This window comes from Ambystoma mexicanum, chromosome 6q (assembly GCF_040938575.1).
Source record: "Ambystoma mexicanum isolate Mex_15411 chromosome 6q, UKY_AmexF1_1, whole genome shotgun sequence".
Lineage (NCBI taxonomy): Eukaryota > Metazoa > Chordata > Amphibia > Caudata > Ambystomatidae > Ambystoma > Ambystoma mexicanum.
This window is the reverse complement of record NC_090937.1, coordinates 1139400070-1139422931: the sequence shown is the minus strand read 5'-3', so window position 1 is coordinate 1139422931 and position 22862 is coordinate 1139400070. Positions and strand designations below refer to the sequence as shown.

At 45.2% G+C, this 22862-nt stretch overlaps 1 protein-coding gene across 3 annotated transcripts in view; it reads right to left on the bottom strand.

Moving 5' to 3' along the window:
* The window catches only part of GUF1 (GTP binding elongation factor GUF1), a 719613-nt gene that overhangs the window by 570862 nt on the left and 125889 nt on the right, over nt 1-22862 (bottom strand). The window lies entirely within an intron of this gene.

The window sequence follows — 22862 nt, the reverse complement described above, 5'->3', positions numbered from 1 at the left end:
GATATCTGATGTGAACAAAAAGTCCATAATTGGTCCAATGACACCCTGCGCGCCTCACGAGTTGTCCTTTCATGCTTGCAATGCAGGAATAAAGTGTATGCCTCATCTGTAAAAGGAAACCCTTTAACATTGCAACAAGAACGCTGGGTCCACACCAAAGTGGTTTCCACACTATCAAGACTAGTCTAAAAGCTCAAAACTTGACTGAGAAATTCTAGAGCCGCCATCAATGGAACTATTTGCATTCTCTCCCAATCGAGCCATCCGAGAATTTTTATTGGTAAACCGTATTGACTAGGATTGCTGATAAAGCTCACTGGTATCCGGAAGCATATATCTCTCAAACCTGCTCTCAGTAAGCTTTTGAATAAAAAATACGCATTGTTATAGAGCAAGGGAATGAGGATTATGTCCACCAACTCAGATGCACAACAATAAGAGAACATTAAAAAGAATGTACCCACTTCTTATGCAAGTGGATTTCATGCCTCTACAGTTGTGTGCTAAGTGAAGGGTTAATATTCTTCATAGGATAGTCATGAAAAGCATGGTCATTTCAAAAAGCTAGACTCTGCTCTTAAATTAATTTTCCTTATTGCCAGTTAGCGATTAATCAATGTCCTTTTTCAGGGATGGAATGGATGCAAGATGAAAGTTTTCTGGTTAATCATTGGAAAGATGCTCTACTTGTTATAGAGAATTCCCATATAAGAAATACCAATGCTTCTTGGATGTAAATATTGGTCCAGGCTTCAAATAAATGCATCCTATCGCAGCCCTGCTTAGATAAAAGCATGCACAAATATTCCCCAAAAACAATGGACATATAAGGAACCCATCACCCACCAGCCCCCTAGTTCCACACTCACAGCTCCACAGCTATGCTTGGATTAGTAGTACCAGACACTGCAGAGCAAAATCAATGGGAGCGTATTGCCTAGAATTACTAAATGCAAAGAAGTATGGAAAACAAATATATCTGGCTCTAGAGTTAAAATGTAGTTTTACTGGCCTAATTCCCTTTCGGAATGGGAATTACTATTTCACACACTAAAATGTACTCAGAACTTCAAAAAAGTATGTGATAAAATGCTGCAGCTTAAAAAAAAAAAATCCAGAATCAGTCCTTTGCCCAATGTGCTTACATCAATAGGTGGAAAAATGCGAAACCATAGCTTGGAAGTTTTTTCACCATCATTGCATACAAGACCCTTGTATTTTGTCACTCTGGAGCACTCCTTGCACCTTTCCCAACTTTACTTCTATGCTTGATTTGGAGAATTTTCACTGGACGTTTAATCATTGCTTGTATCAAGAATTATGTACATTTGGAGGATGTTATGGTGTGATGGAAATTGGGTCAGAAATGTGGTTGGTTGCAGTCACAATCTTTAAAGAAGAGTGTCTCTCTTGACAATCACAAAACAATCCTCAACAGTCACATTACTCATCACTGTACCCTGTCACTTTGCTTGTTTCTAGTACAACCTTCGTCAACCATGGACTTATTTTTCTACAGACTTACTGATGGATCTTGCCACTTCTCATGATCACCTTATCAACGATGCCATTTCCTACACATGGCATGAGAACAAAAAGTATTTAGCCCCATTACAGCAATCTTAAACAAATAGGAGTGGTTTATTGACCCAGTAAAAAAAGGGCAGTCCATCTGGTATCTCATTTTCCAGTAAATGTTAGGCTAGATTCACAGTGACTTTATCTGACCATCATCAAATCATCTCCTGTTCTCATCTCCGACCTGTTCCTTCTCCTTATCTCTTCCATCAGAAAAGTTGTTTTGTGCTTGGAATGGAGTTAAAATGGAAAACCTTTTTCTTTGCAACTTCTTTAGTCTCCTCCCACTTTTGCTACAGCTAACCTTAACTAAAATCTAGAAACTATATCGCAGTGGAGTGCCTTGCTGCTGTGTAGCTGGCAAGCAGTTTAAAACAACAAAGAGCGGCCCCTTGATTTTCAAACCAATTGCTGCAGGTGCATAAGTGCACTGACCTGCTAGAACACATTATTTGTTTTAACCAACTACCAATCTGTTGATTAGAAACTTAAATTAAAGCATAACTTATCGATCACTTGATCATCGGCCATTAGACGTTTTGGGAGAAATGAAGACTGCCCGCATCTAAACCGAGAGCTTCCGGGATGATAACTTGCTTCATTAATGTGGCGCGATTTTCTTTAGCTACCATCAAAAGGGTGCACATCTTTTGGTTGCGGGTAGTTACCTGCTCACCTGAAGTACAGCACCCAATATACAGCATAATATCGACACAGGCTGAACATTTCTATTAACTACATAGGCGAAAAATGTACGCAATGCCAAACAATTGAGTTTTTGTCAAATTTAAATTGACAACAAGGATGCTGAAAGCTCAGTTTCTAACTAAAGATTCCACTTCCTGTCACACATGGAGAAAAGCATGTGCATATTAGAACCTTGGAACTCACACTGAGAAAATAAACATGTGAGAAAGGCTGCTAAGAAGAAAACTTAGCTTGCATTATTGAAAGGGCGTTCAAATTAAACTGCACTTGTAGAACAAACCCTCTTGTCGTTTTATAGGTTCACATACAAGTTTCAAATCAAGAGTCGTTATATTTTAAGCAAGAAGAAATGAAACCAGCATTGGCAATGGCAACAGTTTTGTGTAGGCATGGCAAAGGAATTTGCAAGGATACACTGTAAGGGTATTATTAACTGGCCATCAATGGTAGCAACTGCAAAATGGTGCGTGTACCTAGGCACATAAGGTTTGTTTTTAAGAAGACTTCAGTGAAGGACAGTACTTATAAATGGATTGGCAGAAAGCAGACCTGGTTAAGACATTTTTATTACACCGCTATCCGTTTACAGCAGCAATTAAGTCATTAACTCTCAGAAGACACTGGCAGACTTTTAGAGCACAAAGTCTGATGGTAAGGTTTAGTGAATCTAGCTCAGAGATCCACTGAGGGTGTGTTTTGGGTGGGGAGGGGCAGGAAGTGGGTGGAAACTTGATCAGATTTTGAAATACTTCAAATAAACAAAATCCCACCAAATAAGCTATTTGGCCTTAAACGTTCTATGCAGATGGGCCCTCACATTGTGGTCTCAAGTTAGTATGTTCCCACAAATGGTGTTGTTGGCACAGCTGTTGGTACCACGCATGTTCCCACAAAAGGCCTGGTTGGCAGAGCTGTGGGTGCCACGCACTGGAGTGGCAGTGTATGTTTGCAGCGTGGCCACTTCGTCCCAGATTATATATGCCAAAGAAGACTGTAAAACCCAATGCAAGTATTGTATCGATTCAAGATTAGTGCAGATGCTACATATGCATGGAACTGGACATGAAGTACATAGTAATATAAATCTATCGACCCCTTGGGAGCAGCAGACAAGAGCACTATAGCATGTGCGGTAAGAGTGCGGGCAATCTTTTATTTACGAACCCGCTTCAGCAAAAGCCTCACGAAGCTGTTCATATACACTGGGGCATTGTATGTTAGACTCTATACTCGCTCTCTTTGTTGTATTCCCCTATAGCTTGTTTGGCTGGGAGAGGTAGCATTTTCATCCCGATGCCGAGAGTAAACTACAGACTTCTGAACGCGCTCTGCCAAAGGATTACATGCTGTGTGCAGGTTACCACAACACGTGGCCGTGAATCTGCACACACAAGTCACAAACTCTTGCATGCCCCCTTGTTCCTTACTGTTTTCATATACCAGGCCGCAGTCTGTATTATTGACTGCTCTTTAGTTCTGCAACTCGATGGTTGTACACTGGGAATTATTAGGTATAGAACGCTCCAAAAATAAGAAAACCATGGTACAACGTGAGCCCTATCACTGTTTTGGGTGACAGTATGTTGCAGCACAGGCGGTTGTAGGTTAAAGGACCGAATACAAAGGGTCGAAATGCAATACAATCGAGTGAAAAGGACCGAAAAAAAAAAAGACAGAATACCTTATTTATTTTTTGGGCGTGTGGCGGGGGGGGGGTGGGGGGGGAAATAGATGGGGTTTGGGGGGATGACAAAAACCATAAATTCTACCTACACCAAAACCCAAAAAAATAAAATACATTTTAAAAAAAAGGCATTCGGTCTTTTTTTTATTTTTCGGTCCTTTTGACTCGAACGTATTGCATTCAATTCTTTTATTTTCGAATTAATGACTGGACACCAGCACGGGCCCCTCTCGAGTGAGCACCTGTGCTGGAGGAAGAGGAGTAGCCAAAAGGAAAGGCAAGTTAGTTATTAATAAAAGGTCAAAGAAACCAGTCACGTCTCTGTGTCGTCTGTTAGCCCATGTGGGTAGTCCAACAACTGGCGATGAAGAAGTCGGCCCGTAATCCCCAAAGTCCTTCCTGCTACGGGTGGTGCGTCCTGCTTCCGTGTTCGGTATTGTGCCCCGCAAAGAAATAATCCTCTTCTGTCCACAGCGTCCCTGCTAATACAAGTTGTAGCATCCCGCTTCCCACGTTCAGCAATGCGTCCTGCCGTCTGTGGCATCGTGCTGCTGGGCTATACTCAGTGTCTGTGTGCCCGCTAATCGAGAGAGAGTGCACAGGACGCTCCGACTGTCCTGCTGATTGCAGGTGGCTTCCGGCCATAGGAGTCTTGCGATCGACAGTCCTTCATCCGCAAGCAGCCATGGCATTTGCTAAGAGTGCAGATCGATTTACCCATCCGGTAACCATCGGGTGAGAGTTCGCATTGCTGGAACCAGCGTGCAGTTAACCTACACCTGCAGGCTGCCAGCACCGCCCATGCCCCAGGCCGAGGACAACACTGCACAAGCAGCATCGGGGACGAGGAGCCATCCGCCAGGCCAGTCCAGAACGTACCACCGTTTGGGAGGCCTTCCCTGTGCCGCACAAGGCACCCCAAGGGTCTAGGACATTGGGTGAACACTCTCGTGACCCGTTGGGCCGCACTCCCTGAGGCCGTAAAGAAACAAAGGAGAGCGGCCTCAAGGCGGCAACCAGGTTCAGATTAGAGTGGCCCATGCAGGCCCTGGAAGCCACACGTGTTCCACAACCACATGCAATAGACAGCAGGACAAAGCTTTGAAAGACTGTACATTCCAGCCGGTCAACTGATGAGTGGCTGATACAAGCTTAAGGAGTGCCATGGAAGATAAAAAAAAAGGTGCTGACCCGCTGGTGCTGCCACACGAGAGTGCAAAGGTGTAATTCCTGCGGAAGCCAAGCCCATTTACACTGCAGCCCCAACATGACAAAGGCCCACAACGGATTGAGTGGGTTCAGGAATTGGACGACTTCATAAGGGCTGCTGGAGAGGAGAAGTCACCTGTCATCAGCAACATTTTCACCAACCTAAAAGCGAAACAAATAAAGGGATATTTAAGATGATCCCGATAGAGAAGAGAGATGCCTATGAAGATATTGTGACGCACTGAACAAGTAACTTGTGATACAGCCCAATAAAGACTATTAGAGGTATGTTTTCTATCAGTGCTCGCAATCGCCAAACGAAACCGTGGATAAATTCATCACTGTCCTCAGACAGAAGCTGGTGCACTGTCAGTTTTCAGTTTTTGGACGATGAAGCCAGTCGGCTATGTGTCATTGAAGGCTGCGTATCATCAGAATTCCGGAAGCAGCAATTAAAGAAGCCACTTGCGATTGATGAGGGGATCGAGCTAGCGGGAGTCCATGAGTGGGTGGAGATACAAGCAAATTCCATGGAGACAGCCAAGAAAAAAGGGGAGAAAGATGAGACGAACATCCCTCTCAATGACCAGGGATACAATCAGAGTATCCGCGCATAGCCCTACGACGATGAGAGGACCTGCCAGAGATGGATATCAACAACCGAGACATGCATCAGGTGCAGTCAGGCATTCCCGCACTCTAAGATGTGTCCAGCGATCAGCCAGAGGTTCTCTAAGAGCGTAAGAGAAGGCCATTTTCACACTGTGCAAAAAAAGGGCGGGGGCCATTTCCGACCGTGAGACAGCCAATGCCTACAAACTGGAGACCTGCGGCTCTACAAGCCACGCAGGTGCCATGAAGGCCTCCACCAGTTTAGCCACAAATGCCGAAGAGGACGCAATTTGATGAAGCCAGGCTGTGTACTATCCTGACCAATACGAATACCCAGGGGACAGGATTATGCGCAGGACTTGTATCCAAAATGCACGGATGAATTTGTCAATCTTATGCACGGTGAACAGGAAGGGGTGGAAACCCCGAAAGTGATGGTCAAGCTAGGAGAGGTGACGCATTGCTTCCTAAACGGACACAGGCCCCAATGTCAACATCATGGGAGAGCAAGAGTTTTTTCAGACGGGGACAGAAGCTACCTATCCCTGTCAAAGGAGACCATTTTCCAGTTGGGGGGCTTGGGGGTGGGGTGGTACACAGTTACCATCCATTGGGAATCTCCAGCGGACGGTGTCACACAAAAGGAAGATGAAGACCACCATTATACATTTCCTCAGAAGCCCTGTCGGTGGAAAGTGTCTACTCAGCTATCGGACACCGAAAGAACTATGCCTCATTGATGTCCACTACCAGGATAATGAGGTGGTCCTATGCAGGGAGGAGACCGCCAGCATGCAGAGCATCTCCTGCATGACGGGGACGATGGTGGGAAATGATGGCATCAGGCAGGCATTTACAGAGCTGTTCCGAGGTCTAGGGAGGCTTGCACTTCGACGAGAGGGTACAGCCTGTAGCCCAGCACACCAGGGGGGGTTAGGTTTCAATTGCAGCAGGCAGTATCCCATGAGCTACAGCAGGTAATGGACAAAAGGATAATAGAAAACGGAGTGGGACTGACACCATGGATCTCACCCCTGGTGGTAGTTCTGAAAGAGGGAAACAAAATCAGGCTGTGCATAGATATGAAAATGGCCAACACAGCAATACAGAGGGAGAGACACCTAGATCCAAAAATTGAGGACATGATTGTGCTACCAAGTTCTTGAAGTTATATCTGAACCAGGGGTATCATCAGTTGGAATGTACCCCGAAACAAGACAACGTTCTCCACCCACTAGCGGTTGTTCCACTACAAAAGCCTCAATTTTGGCATTTCCTCCACTGCAGAAATCTTTCAAGAAGCCGTCAGACAGCTACCAATCCCCGTCAAGTCCGCTTTTAATTCCTCCGACAACATACTGGTCTATGGAACGAGCAAAGAGGAGCATGATCAGGCTCTCATGGCCGTATGTGACATTCTGAGCATGGCCGGCCTCATGCTGAATGAGGAGTGCAACATCAACAAGGATAGACTACGGTTCTACAGAAAAATTTTCTCTGCCCATGGGATGCAACCCAACCCTGAGAAAGTGCGCACCATCAGTAAACTGCCTGCGCCCACCCAGGTGGCTGACTTGTGGGTGTTTCTGGGCATGAGGGGATACTGTGCCAGATACCTTCCAAAGTACGCCATCATCACGCAACCCCCGAGGGGACTGTTGAGGAAGAATGAGCTGTTCAAGTGGTTGCAAGAGTGCCAGAGGAGAGGAGGAGGATCTAGCAAACGCAACACACCTGGCCTACTTCAACCAAGCATGGCACACAGATGGTGGTCGATGCCAGCCCTGTTGGGCTAGGGGCTATACTACCTCAGTGAGAACAGTCAGACGCGCTGGCAAGCTACATAGCAGCCTACGGCAGCCGAGCATTCTACATTTTCTATTAGAACAGAACAACGTGTTTATGAGGTACGCGATCATTTATAACGTGACTTTTCTAATGGAGTAACTGTTATTGTACATCTTTACAGGAGTAATGTTTCATTGTATTAAACATAGGACGCGCTTTTCTTTCAAGTGGAAACACATCAGAGTAATTTTGGAAATAGGTAACGTTTTATAAGAACCTACCATTTGAGTAACTAACCCTTTGTTTTATATGCATCTGGCACTGCTTGTGCTCGTGAATACCATCACATATAATTGAATATAATTGGCATATTCACATCACGTTATCTTTATCTCTACTAACTGAACGTTGTACTCTTTGTGCTTTTGGACGTGTCGGCACTCACGTCTCATGGTGGCACTAGGTTTCTCGGTGGTGACCGAAGTGTTATAAGGGAACATTTCCCATATATATTTTTAAGTTATAATAGTATCTTATATTGGATGTTTGGTGGTGACTAATGTTTCTTACTCTAACAGTTTCCATATCAACTCAAATTATTATATCAAAAAAGATTTTATAAAAATGTGGGTTTTTTGAATATAGTTTATGGTCTGTCATTTTTCTCTCTCCTCCCCCACCCCCTTTTTTTTCTTTACATGAATCAATGATGATGTGACTCCTGTATATCTTTTGTTTATCTGGTTCTGGTAATGTATAATTTTTATGATTCATTATCGGTGTTGTGTGCACATGATTGCCTTTATAATTTGTCATTACTGAATCAATTTTCTTTTTTGCCCTGGAATACTTCACCTTTTCCTGTTTGGGGACTTGATGATATGCAATGTGGTTAATACATTTATGTGATTGTTTTGTATCATTTATTATGAGCAGAGCTTTGCCTTGAAAAAGACCTGTGGAGGTCGAAACACGTGTCGGCACAGATCTCTGACTCTTTGAATATGGACATTAAATACTGAATTTTACATTGGAATTCTTTCTACCAGTGACTTCATTTAGTATCTTGCTACTTTAAGTTTCAGTACTTTAAGTTTTCAATTTCTTTTGTTTTCTGGCAGCGCTTACAAATGGTGGAATTTTCACTGTTTTCTCTCTACGTTAGTAGGTACTGAGGTGCCTACTACTTCACCATAGGGCTGCAGCCAGTCGAAGTGCAACATTAGCAAGTTTACATATAACTTAATTGCTTAAGCGCTTCCATCTCCTGGCATACCTCAATAATTTTGTTTTACTTATATGAAAAGTAGACATGTTTCCCTTATCCATTCCCTTCCGGTAGTAGGTTTTGCAAAATGTTAAGTAGGATGATGTCATAAACGACATATGAAAAAGTATATAAACTCTGTACAAACAAGAAGAGGTGTGATTATGCATGCATCTATTTTGATAGCTGTACAACTCCATTCTTGTGTTCATTGCAATTAAAGCAGTATTTTACCTTCTTCCTAGAGTCTGTCTGGTAATTTGGTCTAAGATATTTACTGGTAATTGCATTTAGCGTATAGAGGACGCTTTAAAGTGCTAGAGCACAATAAATATATATATATATTTGTTCTTTTATAAATACGCTTAATACCGGAGCCGGTTTCTAAACGTGTGCCTGGGATTCAAACATGTGTTTCTATGCGTTGTTTTGCTTCAAAGACAAACGTGTTGCCCCTTAGCTATGCTACCATCCTTTAGAGTAACAGTTTTAAGAATAATGTCTTAGGTGCCAAGCTGCGACGAGTGACAAGTCGCAAATAATCATGATCCATTAAGTCATTGTGTCCACAATAAATTGAAAATAAATACAAAACGGGTTTTAAATATTTGCACACAAATATCTTTTTTCATAAAAAAGAAAACGTTTCCATTAGTTTACTGACAAGCCATTTCTGAAACAAATCTCTTTGTTCTAGGTGCAATATGTGTTACCCCCAACAAGTGGCTCCAATTGTATGCAGCAGTACACAAAATTATTTTCTTTGGTATTGGCCACCTGCAGCATGCTGAGAAGCGTTTCCAAGATACTCGTGTATTTGTCTGTGTATGTATTTGCCAAACGAATGCCGCTCATGTGAACCACCGAGAAAGAACACTACCCACAGTGAAAGGCATCTTGGCATAGGATGTCCCTTCGGCAGGCAGACAGGAACAGTGGGAGGGGTGTAGCCTTCCTCTCTACTCTCAGCTCCTCCCGCTTGCTGATCAGCCATGTGGTTCACGAGTCTTCCCAGGAAGTCTCTCTGCAAGTTCACACGGCCGATCCGGTGGTTGCCATGACAGGAGAAAAGGTGACAAGCGCAACTGGTGTCTCCAAAGCACTCCTTACCAACGCCTGACGGCTTTGCAGCGGTCTACATAACTGGATTTCACTGTCCAAGGATGCCGGTTCTGGTGAACCTCTTAAACAAACATCTCTGCAAAAGCTCCAATGGCCTAATAAGCTACCCTACCATCCGTAACTGATGAGTAAAAGGAGAAACATCAACACACCACGTCAGTGATACACAAAGGTGGGCTTCCAAACTGCAGATCCATGTACCAGACCCTACAGCTGAGCAACATCCATTGGGGATCAACATTTAATCTGCTTCCTGATTGGAGTACATCACGTTTAACTAACTCCTAATGAAAAGTAACAAACAGTGCTGCGACCTTTTCCTTCGACAAGCGTTGTGAGCTGCCATGGCAACGAAGGATTCTGCATCTCAGCTCCCCTTCCCTCTTTCCCTTACCTGTACCACTGGTTTTGGCAATTTGGTGGCACAAGTGCCACCAAAATGCACACAACCCAAAAATGACAGTGTAGAAATTGCAATTTGCTGTTTACTTAGGATATGTTGAACACAAAGTAAATAATTCACTGTAAGGTATTGATACAGAATGTCTTGTCACTATAGGAGAAGTAAACAAGCCTTTCATGTATAAGAAATGACTGGTTTTCTAATGTGGTTTTGCCAAACACAGTTTGCCAGTGAACCTGACTACAAGCTGAAGTCATGTCCCAACCAGATGTCCATTGTTGATTGGCTGGTTATAAGGCCCCGGGGATCAACTTGCCCAGCACGAGAAAACAGACCTATATAAAATTAAAGCCATCAAAGAAACCAATTTAAGTTCCTATACCAACACCACTATCTGTTCAAGGCTCACCCAAATATAAAAGAAGAGATGAAATAAAATTCAAAATCATGGGCCTCAGACAGATACAATCGCAACTGACGTCCCACGGATGAAGATGGGTCTGGAAATACCAAGCATTTAGAGTGTCACCTGTGGACATCAGTTAGGTAATGATGTCCCCCATATGCCCAGCTAAAGGGGACTCGGAGGGGTTTACTTGACTCATGATGCTAGCAGGAGGTGTCATAATTAAAGGACATGAAACTCATTTGAATTAGCATCAGAAATACATTTTTTTAAAGCTTCTCAACCATATAACCTAGAATTAAAAGAAAAGAAACGTGTTCTGCAATTGTGAGATTCTGCTCTACAAAATTGGAAAATGTACTAACAATTGATAATGTTATTGTGGGATGTTTTTACCCATGCATCCAAGCCCTACCTAAAGAACTGTGCAGTACTGACATGGAAAACATCATGATGGCCAGAGCTTCCCAGAAAATGCCCAGGGAAGTGCATGAAGAATAGGCTGCCACCCATTTTGCCAATGTTATGGGCACAGAAGGGCACTGCCTAAAACCACCATTGGACTACCCACCTAGTAGTCTGAAACCATTGGGAATGGCATTGCTGATTGCCAAAAGCAACCTAGAATTGTGGGGAATTCATTTTCTTAAATCCCAAAAAGGGGTGCAGTACCAGTACTCACCACTATCAGAAAGCCGGCGTTTTAAAACCACCAGATTTTGTTTAAAACTGAATAAATGAACCCAAGGCAAGCCAAAGAAAGACTTACTGAGAGGTGGATACAATCTAAAGTTATATTCTGAAGTGACTTGAAGGTTTATAACAAGACTGGCTGAGCTGTGGATTTCAGCAGTTTAAGTAAATTTGGACTAAAAGACACTTAAAACCTAAATGTTTAAAAGAAATGAGTGACCTACTTTTGAGTGTCACATAGGTTGCAATTGTTTAAATGTCATAGTTTTAAACTTAGAATCAGCATCCTAGCTGCATATGTAAAACATTGTCTTGACTTAAACTGGGGAACAAAAGTGACATTAGCTGGGGCCTGGCTTAAGGAACTGAATTCTGCCCACTAGCTACCCCCGACAGGAGATGAGACTTGCACAACAGCTGTGTTCCCAGGCCTAGCTGTCCTTTTGCTGCTCCCACCAAAAGGCATATGACACTTCCCTGATTGAATTACCTGGGCTCTGCAGGAAATTGAACAAAGCCCTGTCCTGACTCAGGCAAATGTTTTATTATGGGGGCCATAAATGGCTTCCTCTTGAACAATGGGCCTTCCAGGACCCAGGTAGATGGTTTATTGCAGGGGTAATAAAAAGTGGCTTCCTCCTGGAAGTAAAGGGGAGGAGAACTGCCTGTGAGAGCAAGCTGGCTTGGCAGAACTGGAAAAACCAGAAATTCAACGTTGTGCTGGGGGGAAACCACATCCCTGTAGCCAGAATAGGGTTTTAGAAAAAGATGAATAACTCATAGAGCGGACTTGTGAAAATTATTTAAATGATACCATAATTCTTGTGATTTTTCTGCCCACATTTTAAGAGGTTTTTAGAACCGGTGGCATGATCTGGGGGCAAGCTAGCAGTTAAGAGGGTATTACTTAAAATGTATGCATGTTAAAAATCTGACACTTCATCAAGTAATGTCCATACTCCTTGCGCACATGTGTGTAAATTTGGGTTAATGTCCGATATTGCGAAACCAGTTAAAAAGTGCAAATGTCGCCATTTCTGAATGCAAGCTCCCAGGAAGAGCAGATTTGGACAGGGTATACCTCCTGTGATGCATGATGGGTGCATGTTTGTTGTTTGTTTGTTTGTTTATTCATTTGTTAAGCGCACCAGACTCGTAAGTAAAAGGGCGCAATGACAAGGAAATGCAAGGCTTACATGATTACACAGGTTACAGACAGGATATATACAATATGAACAATAGGACTGTGGCTAGTTTGCATGAATGCGGGAAATGTACAATATGAACAATAGGGCTGTGGCAGTATAGTATGATTACAGGATATATACAATATGAACAATAGGGCTGGATCAAAGGTGCGTGCACTAGGATATAGAACTTATATGAGTACACATGCATGGGCAGCAGTATTTACATAAAGAGAGAGTATAGCAAGGTATACTGTTTCTTGATTGCAGGATAGTGTCCTCAGGGAAGGGTGATGGGTAACTAAGGATTGGTGGCAGTGATATGCTTTATTAAGTTTTTCCTGAAGAGTGGATATGGTTGGTCAGCTCTTAACTCCTGGGGCAGTGAGTTCCAGCTTCTGGCTGCCTTAACAGTGAAGCTGTTGCCCCCGATGGTAGTCAGTTTGTATTTGGGGATATTTAGGCAGTTAGTGTTCCCCATTCTAGTGGGTCTGAGAGAAGTTCTACTCTGAAGTTTGTCTATGAGGTAACTAGGGGCCGCGTTGTTCAAAGCTTTGTGTGTCAGAGAGAGTGTTTTTAGAAGTATTTTATTGGATGTGGAGAGCCATTTGTGTTGATGTCTCAAGGCAGAGATGTGGGTTTTCTTATTTATGCCAAGGGCTGCTCTTAAGGCATTATTCTGTAGCGTTTGGAGTTTATTAGTGGTGGATTTGTTAGCCCCAATGTAAAGGGCATTGCAATAGTCGATTCTAGAGAGTATAAGAGCTCTAGCCAGGATCAGACAGCTATAGTCAGAGAGGAATGGTTTACCAGCTCTAAGAAGTTTGCATGTGTAAGCCGTAGACGAGGTAAGGGATTTGACCTGTTTGTCAAAGGATAGTGTGGAGTCCAAGTAGAATCCCAGGGTTTTTACTTCCTTGGAGACTTTAATGGTGTTGCCGTCAATATTGAAGGAAGAGTAATCTTGACCTAGTTTTTTAATATTGGCCTGCGAACCCAATATTATTAGTTCAGTCTTATCATCGTTCAAGCATAGGCCGTGTGTGGCCATCCATGCTTGGATGATAAGGTAAATTTTGTTCACTAGGCCCGTGTCCGCACTGTAATCCCCAGAAAGTGGTAGGAGAATCTGGGTATCATCTGCATAGTTAGTGTAGGTGACACCCAGCTGGTCCAGATCGTCGAACAATGGCTTAGTGAAGATGTTATATAGGGTGGGCGAGACGCAGGATCCTTGCGGAACGCCGCATAGGATGGGTGTAGGCTCGGCAGATGCTGAGGAGGAGAAGACTCTCATGGTCCTCTCACTCAGGAAGGACTCGATCCACTTGATAGCGTCCGTGGAGAAGTGAGCTGCAGAGTCAAGGTGCCGACATAAGACCTTGTGGTTGACCAGGTCGAAAGCAGCGGAAAGGTCGAGTAGGAGCAGGAGTACCGTCCTTCCTTTGTCTCTCAGTTCGTCTATCTGGGACTTAAGGTCGATTAAGGCAGTCTCAGTTCCGTGCATTGGACGGAAGCCGGATTGTCTGTTGCCCAGGAGTTTGTGCAGTTCTAAATGCTTCTGTATTTGAGTGTAGGCGGCTTTATCCAGTATTTTTAGTAAAAATGGGACCGTGGTAATAGGTCGATAGTTAGTGGGAATGAGGGGATCAAGTGTCTGTTTCTTGAGGAGTGGTAGCACCCAGGATTGCTTGAGGTTGGCAGGTATAGTACCTGTAGCAAAAGAGGCATTTATCAGTTTGGTTATAAATGGGGAGAGTTCTCTAGCAGCGTCTTTTATTAGCTGTGCAGGGCAGATGTCCCCTTTACAGTTTGAGGGTTTTAAAGATAGGATGATTTTTTCTACCTCTAGGATGGACATTTTTGAGAAGTGGAATGTGGCATTGTGTGCCGGTGGTGGCTCATTGGGCTGGAGAATGTTAGGCAGGTGCTGTAAGTTTAGAGCCTTCTTTTTTAATTGGATTTTGTTCTGAAGTGTATCGATTTTATGCTCTAAGGCTTGTTGTATGTCAGTACACCAGGATTTGTCCTTGGTGCAGACGTCCGGGGTAGCAATAGGGGACTCTAGTTCTTTGAGTATGCAGAAGAGTTCCTTCATGCTTGAGTTTGAGCTAGCAATGCGTTGGTCATATGAGTTACGTTTTGCTTGGCAGATTTCCTTTTTGTAGAGTGAGGAGAGTACAGTTAATTTGGCTTTATTCTCGCTAGATGGGCATCGTCTCCAGTTTGTTTCACTTTTGTTCTTTAGGGTGCGAAGGTCTTTGAGTTGTGGGGTGAACCATTTGTTTAGGTGGGCTATGGGTTTGCTCGGTCTGAGTTTGATAGGAGCAATTTTATCCAGAGTGGTAAGCATAATATTGTTGAATTCCTGAACTAGGCCGCTGGGGTCGAGATTATCAGACAGTGTATTGAGAGTAGGCAGTATGGCGGGGATGATTTTTTCTACCGTAATACTTTTATTACTTCTGGTTAGGCATGGTGGCGCTCGTGGTCGGGCCAGTGGAGTGGGTCTGACAGTGGATAAGAGAAAGGAGATCAAAGAATGATCTGTCCATGCTAAAGGCAGGATGGATGTGATAGTGGCAGAGCAGTTGAGGTCGGCTACCAAGTCCAGTATTCTCCCTTTTATGTGGGTGGGTGTAGAGACTTTTTGAGTAAGGCCTAGTGCTTTGATCGTATTGGCTATTTCTGTGGCATTTTTGTCTGTTTGGTTGTTGAATCCTAAGTTGAAATCGCCTAATATAAGTAGTTGGGTGGAGGGTTTCAGGTTGTTCATGATTATATTATGCAAGTCTTCCTCGAAGGTACCAAGAGGGCCAGGTGGTCTGTATATGAGGTGTATGGTAATGGATTGTGACTCATTAATCTGCATTTTGGCGGTGAGGGATTCGCATGATTGTAGAGATTGGGTGGGGGCTAGTCTGAGACCAAGAGCCGTTTTAGAGATGATAGCGATGCCGCCTCCTCGTGTATTATCACGGTCTTGTCTGAGAATGGTGTAGTCGTCTGGGACAGCTAACATGAGGGTAGGTCCTGCTGCAGTATGGAGCCACGTTTCCGTGATTGCGAGAAAATCCAGGTTCCCTTCTGTGATTAAGTCGGCAATATCCGTAGCGTGAGCGACTAGTGATCTAGCATTAAGGAGCGCTCCCTTGAGAGGGGGGTCCTCGGGAGTTTTGTTGACTCGGATGGGTTTGTCAGTGGTAGTGCAAGCTTTGGGATGGAGGTTATTAAGCTGGAGGGTGTTCTCATTCGAGGTAAATGTTTGAGTAGGCCGTTTGGAATGGCTAGGCATTCGTGTGCTAGGTTTGTAATTGGTTTTGAGGTTGGAGGCCGGAAGGGTTCTTCTCAATGGTTCATGTAATTTGGTTAGTCTTGCGCGGAGTCTGTTGTTTCTATTAGGAGTGGTACAAGGAAGGGAGGCATATAGTATTGTTTCTTGGGCCTTGCAGAATGTGGGGAGCTTAAGTTGCATATCGTTAGTGGTGAGTTGGCTTAAGTTTGAAGTAGGTATTGGTGACTGAGTAATTTGGTTGTGACTGCTGAGGACCGATTGTGTGAATGTAGCCATGATGCAGAGGGCTAATGCTAGGTGTGGCATCCTTCCAGTTCTAGGAGAGAGCTGTCTAATGGCGACCATAGGGCACAACACTGGGTTCAGCATAGGTTAAATGTGGTCTAATGGCGACCATAGGGCACAACACAGGGCACAATATAGGTTAAATGTGGTCTATTGGCGACCATAAGGCACAACACAGGGTTCAGCATAGGTTAAATGTGGTCTAATGGCGATCATAGGCACAACACAGGGTTCAGCATAGGTTAAATGTGGTCTAATGGCGACCATAGGGCACAATATAGGTTAAATGTGGTCTAATGGCGACCATAGGGCACAATATAGGTTAAATGTGGTCTATTGGCGACCATAGGGCACAACACGGGGTTCAGCATAGGTTAAATGTGGTCTAATGGCGACCATAGGGCACAACGCATGTTCAGCATAAGTTAAATGTGGTCTATTGGCGACCATAGGCACAACACAGGGTTCAGCATAGGTTAAATGTGGTCTAATGGCGACCATAGGCACAACACAGGGTTCAGCATAGGTTAAATGTGGTCTAATGGTGACCATAGGGCACAATATAGGTTAAATGTGGTCTAATGGCGACCATAGGCACAGCACAGGGTTCAGCATAGGTTAAATATGGTCTAATGGCGACCATAGGGCACAACGCAGGTTCAGCATAAGTTAAATGTGGTCTATTGGCGACCATAAGGCACAACACAGGGTTCAGCATAGGTTAAATGTGGTCTAATGGCGACCATAGGGCACAATATAGGTTAAATGTGGTCTAATGGCGACCATAGGGCACAATATAGGTTAAATGTGGTCTATTGGCGACCATAAGGCACAACACAGGAAGTATCACGATAACAGAAATGCAGTTCGCATGCCCACGAGTGGTGGCGTACTAGCGAGATTGTGAAGTCAGTTTCAAACGAGGGCGCTTGGGCAAGTAGGCAGCTCATGCAAGGACACCATGGATCTTACAAAGAAGCTGAGTGAGCACAGGTGTCAGATATGGTGTCAGCTAGATTCGAGATCTGTCAGGGTAGCAGGAAAGGCACTACTGCAGCTAGCATAGCATAGCAAATGAGCAGCCAGTGATTGTACTCACGTGGTTTGCGGACCAGTATACTGTTGATCATCCACGTACAGAGCATGCAATTGAAAAAGAAGAAGAGTTCCCCATATGAGGCAATTGTACAGCGCGACCTTTATGATGGTAATCGGGGTCCAACAGTATGCTTCCGTGGCGAACAGGGGCAAACAGGGCAAGCAGCCTTATGGTGGCCTTGAGGTGGCCGCCGGCTTCCGCCTGCCGGCGGATGTTTAGGCTTAAGAGCAGCCTACGCAGCGTTGCTCAGCAACGTGGGACGCTCAGCCTCGCTTTCAGGCCGCGTCGTGCCCGACATTTTGTTTTTCAAAAAGTCGGCGCGAGCGGACCTGGGGGATGTAGAGGCTGCGGGGGCTCCTTTGATGAGGTGGGGTGCCCTGGGTGGGCAGATTGGCTAGATGCAGGGGCAACAGGGATCTGCTTTGGATCCTATGAATGGATCACCGCTGCCGTGTGATCTGATGCTTTCGGCCCAGTCGAGTCGTCTGTATCGATGTCCAGGACGGTGGTGGGGGGCTCCTGCCCACTCCACGGCGAAGGGGGTCTGTGGGGGCAAACAGGGCAAACAGCCTTATGGTGGCCTTGAGGTGGCCGCCGGCTTCCGCCTGCCGGCGGATGTTTAGGCTTAAGAGCAGCCTACGCAGCGTTGCTCAGCAACGTGGGACGCTCAGCCTCGCTTTCAGGCCGCGTCGCGCCCGACATTTTGTTTTTCAAAAAGTCGGCGCGAGCGGACCTGGGGGATGTAGAGGCTGCGGGGGCTCCTTTGATGAGGTGGGGTGCCCTGGGTGGGCAGATTGGCTAGATGCAGGGGCAACAGGGATCTGCTTTGGATCCTATGAATGGATCACCGCTGCCGTGTGATCCGATGCTTTCGGCCCAGTCGAGTCGTCTGTATCGATGTCCAGGACGGTGGTGGGGGGCTCCTGCCCACTCCACGGCGAAGGGGGTCTGTGGGGGCAAAAGGGGGGTAATTTTAAACAAATGTGTACCTGTGCAAATATGTCTTTTGGGTCAAAATATAGATTGTGTGTAATTTGACTGGGGTGGGTTCTCTGTATCATGAACAGACCTCATCATGATGACACTTCATTTCATTCCCCCAATCAAGGGGAAGAGGATGAAGTGGCCAATGACGAGTGGAGAGGGGTAGAGCCTAGTGATGCTGCACACACACCCATTTTCAAAACACATAAAAGCAGACAGACAGGACAGATCGGGACTTTCAAATCCATTTGCTGCGGGACGCTCTGCTGGGAAAATCCATACTTTACCTCCATCAATCTCAAGAGAAAGCTGTGCAGAAAGATCCAGACTTCAAATCTATCAATATCCAGAACCAGAGCTGACCCAGACCAGACCAGCAGAAGAGAGCTGACCCAGATCACTGTGAAGTGCCGAGACCAGACCAGAGTCCAGTCTAAAACCTGACCAGATCCGTGGCGAGGCCCATTTAATTCAAGAATATAGTGTGAGTACCTAGCAGAACTGTGCAGAACCAATCTCTTAATTAAAATAATCTAATCCAAGCTATTTTAATCTAAGTAGAACTGCCTCCTAACTGTCACCTGTCATTTGTAAAGCTGTCACCTGTCATTTTCTAGTTGCTAGCTGTCACTTGTCTTTTTGAACTTTAAAATTTCAAATCTGAAAAATGACCTTTACCATATCGCTCATATCTCCGTGACCGTTTGTCCTAGAGACTTGCAGTAACTTTCATCTGGAAGCTGAGATCCTAGGCTGTCCTAGGACCCCAAACCGATAGTGCTAGTCCTTGTAGTTCCTCTGTAATCGCGAAAAACGCTCCCGCAAATTTGCCGCGATTTGAAAATTTCTCAACGTGTGAAAACAGCAGTTTTCTTGCTTTCAGTTGCCAAAAATTCGTTTAACCTGCTAGTTACTCCTAGATCCTTGCTAAAGTGAGCCTGGACTAATATTAACTTGATACCACTCACCCTGAACCTCTAGAGGGAATTAAAAGCATTTTAGCATATTTTTCACTTCATTGCCAGCACATATAAAAGCATTTTGGGCCTGTGTTTCCAACTTCTGTAGTCTAAGCTTGCTGGGGTGAACGGGATTACATTTGATTGCATTTCTGAGAACTGTGTGCTTTCCTTCCATTTCCTTGCATTGCATAAAGGGGGGGTGAATTGTCCAAGAAAGTGATTACATGGTCTTTTGCTGAAATCCTATCAAGTTATTTTCTGTACTGCATTTCATTCCACATTGCATCCATTTGAAACCATCAAAGTATTGTTGCTATCTTATCCATCCTATAACCACTCATCATTGATTATAAAGAAGTGTGCTAGTGCCAGACTATCCATTATTGATTACTGCTCAGATTAGGTGTGATATTCAATTATTAAATTATTATAAAGTGTGATATATATATCTATTGTTTAAATTATCAAATAAACCTTTTAACTTGCAAAACAGAACTACTTCTTGGCTCAGTGGGGTCAGGGGGATTCCAAGGGAGCGGTGTTATGTAGGGGTAGTCATCCAGAACGCATGAACTGGACATAAAGATATTTCAATAAGGGTTTCCATTCAGTATCCCAGACTAGGCATTGACTTAGCTGTAGTGTTGAATTGAATCCTCTTACAAATTGGGGGCTCGGGCCGGACGTTTGGGTTAGATCTATCACTTGTGCAGATTAATACAGTGTGCCAGCTGACCAGATACACATATCCGGTCGGATCACCACGCTGTGTTACGCTGTAAAGCACTCCTCAAAGGAACGCTCTAAGAAAAAGATCTGTTTTGCAAAAATAAAATACTAATTTCTGTAAGTCAGGACAGAGACCAATCTCTAGAATGACGACCTTAGTAGACATGAAAATAGCCAGAGAGCACTTCTTACATAAGTTATTTGTGAGAGGTGAGTGGACTCACCAGGACCGCATGGTCTGGTTGCAGGCCATCACGCAACAGGTCACTGAAACAGGGTCAGATATATGGGGAGATCAGGGTCCCCTACATGTGGCCCTGAGTGAATTATACATGGCTCCTAAAGCTAAGGATGAACAAGACAAGATGGTTAGGATAGCGGCATACCTGTACCTATATATGGGAGACATGCAGGATAAATGTACTGAAAGCCAAGATCTGGCGAATAAGCGACAGATGGCGTTGGAGAAGGTCCAATCTGACCTGGTCTCTTCTGAGCAGAGGCTGCAGGGGAGCCAGGAGTCAGAAAATGAGAGTAGACAGCACATCATTAAAATAAAGAGGGATATGGACATCCTGCAACAGGAAAAGGCTGACCAGCATACCAGATTTCTGGCCTTGCAGAAGGAGTACCAAGAAGGTTTGGACTCCCTACTGCAGAGCCAGAAAAAGCTGGAGCAACAGTTAGACTTCAATAGGGCATGTGCTGAGCAGGTAGTCACCCTGCAAAGCCACCTAGATAGGGAGAAGGCAGAGAGCAATAAACTGATTTTGAAAGACCTGGATACCGAGGCAGAATTTGACCAGGAGCGCCAGAAAGCTGGTGCCTTCCAAAGGCAAAGGGACGACCTGGCGGCACAGATGCAGGCTCTTAGTCAGGAAAGGGATACCTTAGGCCAGGAAGTCTGCCACTTAAAAAGGAAAATGGAAGAAAATCACCTGGCCCTCCAGGGACTGGGTGACCTCCAAAAAGAACACCATAACTTGTTAGAGCACACCAGGAAGGTGGAGGATGCCCTGGCAAGAAAGGAGCAGGCCAATAGGGACACAGCTCAGGAGGTAACCCTCCTGCAGCAAAGACTGGCCCAGTGCTCCAGGACCAATCAGGAAATGCAGAGAGAGAATGAGGCTCTCTGCCAGCACAATGATAGACTCCAACAACAGGTAGCGATGCAGGAGAGACTGATAGAGTCTAGTAAGGCCTTAACTGAGGAACTGAAGGCGCAGGCTCTTGCATTGCAACAGGGAGCAGGGGCGGATAGAGATGAGGTTCGCTGGGAAAGAGAAACTCCTGAGCATAACCCCAGGAGCCCTAGTACCAGAGGCCTTTATTTCTCTCAGTCCCTGGACTCTGCCACCCCCATGTCCCCTGGCGCACATGAGCACAGGGCCACAGGGATGGCAGATTACTATCCAGCCAGAAGCATGGGGCTCATAGGCCAGTACCACCCAGGAATGGAGGGGCGGGCATCCGGGTATGGGCACCCAAGCACAGTGCAATTTGATGGGGAACCCCAGGAGAGTAGGCCCATTAAGGGCATCCTGAAAACCTCTGCCCAGTTAGGTCAGTGGGGGGGGGGGTACCCATCAAATCCTGGCAGCAAGGAGGGATCTGAAGACTCCTCTGAGCGGTACAGGACACAGGAGACCAGGTCCCCACATTCTGCCAGCCATTCCCAGGCTCGCAGAATCCGGGAAAACCTGGAAGAACAGACGGGAACCTCTGGGAGCAGTGCCTCTGAGTCAGAAGATGAATGGACCAGGGTTACCCGAACCAAAAAGGCCAATAAGGCAAAAAGGGCCTTGATTAAGGACCCATTGAAACAGATTAAGGCAATCAGGAGTGTCATCACGCCTTATCATAAGAACGCCAAGTACTCTGTTTGGGAACACTTGGAGCTCTATGAGCAAATGATGGAGACTTTTCATTTGAAGGACAGCCAAAGCTGTATCCAATATGTAAAGTGGACATTCTCCCCGGAATACTCCAGTTTCTTTGCGGGGCTGGAGGACCAAAATCATTTAAGATGGTCCACCTATAAGGCGGCCATCTTGAAACATTTTTCTACTCATAGAAATCCTCAAGAGGCTCGCAAGGCAGCCTACAATTTACAATGTGGGGAGGATCAGGCCCCACAAGAATTTGTGCAGGAGTTAAAGCGTGCTTTTGCACAGACCACAAGAAGGGTGCGCACGGATAGCAGAGAATTTATTAATACGTTTTTCCATGCCTTGCCCAAATACATAATGACCCAGCTCATGAGGGATTTTCACGAGAAAAGATCTTTAGACTGGGTCATTGAACAGGCGACCCGGATCTATGAGGTGCAGAAGCCAACAGAAAATAAAAATAATGCGCCCAAAAACCCCAAAACCAACAACACCCCTGCTGCTGCCAAGGTGGCAGAGGTAAAGGTCACCCCCGTTTTAGAGTTGGAGATGGGGGGGCCTAAAAACCTACCTGCACCTAATAATGCTAGGCCCAGAAGGTCCTCGGGCCAGTCACAGACAGGGAGCCAGGGAGGCAGCCCCACAAATGGGGTCCCTCGCTCTCCTGATTATGTAAGCCCCCGTTACAAGGGAAACAGACCCATCCTGGGTTATGTGTGGACTCCTCCAGCCCAAGGGGGGGGATCCAGCCAAGCACCTAACCCAGGGAACTTCCCTTCTAGGCCCAGAAGGTCCTCGGGCCAGTCACAGACAGGGAGCCAGGGAGGCAGCCCCACAAATGGGGTCCCTCGCTCTCCTGATTATGTAAGCCCCCGTTACAAGGGAAACAGACCCATCCTGGGTTATGTGTGGACTCCTCCAGCCCAAGGGGGGGATCCAGCCAAGCACCTAACCCAGGGAAC